Raw genomic sequence first — 3,070 nt, 5'->3', positions numbered from 1 at the left:
CAGTCGGGATCACATACTGGTCCCAGTAGGGTCTCAGGGAGGGACAGGTACTGGTCCCAGTATGGTCCCAGTGAGGATCACCTACTGGTCCCAGTGAGGGTCATGTACTGGTCCCAGTAAGGCTTTGGTGAGTGTCCCAGTATGGTCCCAGTTGGGGTCAGGTGTTGGTCCCAGTATGGTCCCAGGGAAGGGCAGGTACTGGTCCCAGTAGGGATCACATACTGGTCCCAGTAGGGATCACATACTGGTCCCAGTATGGTCCCAGGGAGGATCAGGTCCTGGTACCAGTTAGGTCCCAGTAATGGTCACGTACTGGTCCCAGGGCAGGGCAGGTCCTGGTCCCAGTAGGGATCACGTACTGGTCCCAGTAGCATCTCAGTAAGGGGCAGGTAGTGGTCCCAGTAATGGTCACATACTGGTCCCAGTAATGGTCACATACTGGTCCCAGTAAGGGTCATGTACTGGTCCCAGTAAGGGTCATGTACTGGTCCCAGTAGGGGTCATGTACTGGTCCCAGTGAGGGTCATGTACTGGTCCCAGTAATGGTCACGTACTGGTCCCAGTGAGGGTCATGTACTGGTCCCAGTAAGGGTCATGTACTGGTCCCAGGGCAGGGCAGGTACTGGTCCCAGTCGAGATCACATACTGGTCCCAGTAGGGTCTCAGGGAGGGGCAGGTACTGGTCCCAGTAATGGTCACGTACTGGTCCCAGTAATGGTCATGTACTGGTTCCAGTATGGTCCCAGTGAGGGTCGCATACTGGTCCCAGTAAGGGTCACGTACTGGTCCCAGTGAGGGTCAAGTACTGGTCCCAGTAAGGGTCATGTACTGGTCCCAGTAGGGGTCACGTACTGGTCCCAGTGAGGGTCATGTACTGGTCCCAGGGCAGGGCAGGTACTGGTCCCAGTATGGTCCCAGTGAGGGTCGCATACTGGTCCCAGTAATGGTCACATACTGGTCCCAGTAGGGGTCACGTACTGGTCCCAGTGAGGGTCGCATACTGGTCCCAGTAAGGCTTTGGTGAGCGTCCCAGTATGGTCCCAGCAAGGGTCATGTACTGGTCCCAGTTAGGCCCTGATGGGGGGCAGATACTGGTCCCCGTAAGGGTCATGTACTGGTCCCAGGGCAGGGCAGGTACTGGTCCCAGTCGAGATCACGTACTGGTCCCAGTAGGGTCTCAGGGAGGGGCAGGTACTGGTCCCAGTAATGGTAATGTACTGGTCCCAGTATGGTCCCAGTAGGGGTCACGTACTGGTCCTAGTAATGGTCACGTACTGGTCCCAGTAATGGTCATGTACTGGTTCCAGTATGGTCCCAGTAAGGGTCGCATACTGGTCCCAGTATGGTCCCAGTAATGGTCACGTACTGGTCCCAGTGAGGGTCATGTACTGGTCCCAGTAAAGCTTTAGTGAGCGTCCCAGTATGGTCCCAGTTGGGGTCAGGTGTTGGTCCCAGTATGGTCTCAGTGAGGGTCACGTACTGGTCCCAGTATGGTCCCAGTAATGGTCATGTACTGGTCCCAGTAGGGTCCCAGTGAGGGGCAGGTACTGTTCCCAGTAATGGTCACATACTGGTCCCAGTGAGGGTCATGTACTGGTCCCAGGGCAGGGCAGTTACTGGTCCCAGTATGGTCCCAGTAAGGGTCATGTACTGGTCCCAGGGCAGGGCAGGTACTGGTCCCAGTAGGGATCACGTACTGGTCCCAGTGAGGGTCATGTACTGGTCCCAGTAAGGCTTTGGTGAGTGTCCCAGTATGGTCCCAGTAACGGTCATGTACTGGTCCCAGTTAGGTCCTGATGGGGGGCAGATACTGGTCCCAGTAAGGGTCACGTACTGGTCCCAGGGCAGGGCAGGTACTGGTCCCAGTTGGGATCACGTACTGGTCCCAGTAGGGTCTCAGGGAGGGGCAGGTACTGGTCCCAGTATGGTCCCGGTAATGGTCATGTACTGGTCCCAGTATGGTCCCAGTGAGGGTCACCTACTGGTCCCAGTAAGGGTCATGTACTGGTCCCAGTGAGGCTTCGGTGAGTGTCCCAGTTGGGTCCCAGTAAGGGTCACATACTGGTCCCAGTATGGGTCATGTACTGGTCCCAGTATGGTCCCAGTGAGGGTCGCATACTGGTCCCAGTAATGGTCATGTACTGGTCCCAGTGAGGCTTCGGTGAGTGTCCCAGTAGGGTCCCAGTAAGGGTCATGTACTGGTCCCAGTATGGTCCCAGTAGGGATCACATACTGGTCCCAGTATGGTCCCAGGGAAGGGCAGGTACTGGTCCCAGTAACACTTTGGTGAGCGTCCCAGTATAATCCCAGTATGGTCCCAGTACAATCCCAGTATAATCCCAGTATAATCCCAGTATAATCCCAGTATGATCCCAGTGCGATCCCAGTATAATCCCAGTGTGATCTCAGTATAATCCCAGTCTGGTCCCAGTATGGTCCCAGTATAATCCCAGTATAATCCCAGTATGGTCCCAGTATAATCCCAGTATAATCCCAGTATGGTCCCAGTATGGTCCCAGTATAATCCCAGTATAATCCCAGTATGGTCCCAGTATGGTCCCAGTATAATCCCAGTATGAACCCAGTATGGTCCCAGTAGGGTCCCAGTATGGTCCCAGTATAATCCCAGTATGATCCCAGTATGATCCCAGTATAATCCCAGTATGGTCCCAGTATAATCCCAGTACAATTCCAGTATGGTCCCACTATGATCCCAGTATAATCCCAGTACAATCCCAGTACAATCCCAGTATAATCCCAGTATAATCCCAGTACAATCTCAGTATAATCCCAGTACGATCCCAGTACAATCCCAGTGTGATCCCAGTACAATCCCAGTACAATCCCAGTATAGTCCCAGTCCAATCCCAGTGTGATCCCAGTATAATACCAGTATAATCTCAGTATAATCCTAGTATGGTCCCAGTACAATCCCGGTATAAACCCAGTATGGTCCCAGTATGATCCCAGTATAATCCCAGTACAATCCCAGCACAATCCCAGTATAATCCCAGTATAATCCCAGTATAATCCCAGTATAGTCCCAGTACAATCCCAGCACAATCCCAGT

Source organism: Parus major, unplaced genomic scaffold (assembly GCF_001522545.3).
Source record: "Parus major isolate Abel unplaced genomic scaffold, Parus_major1.1 Scaffold486, whole genome shotgun sequence".
Lineage (NCBI taxonomy): Eukaryota > Metazoa > Chordata > Aves > Passeriformes > Paridae > Parus > Parus major.
Note: the sequence above shows the minus strand (reverse complement) of the source record.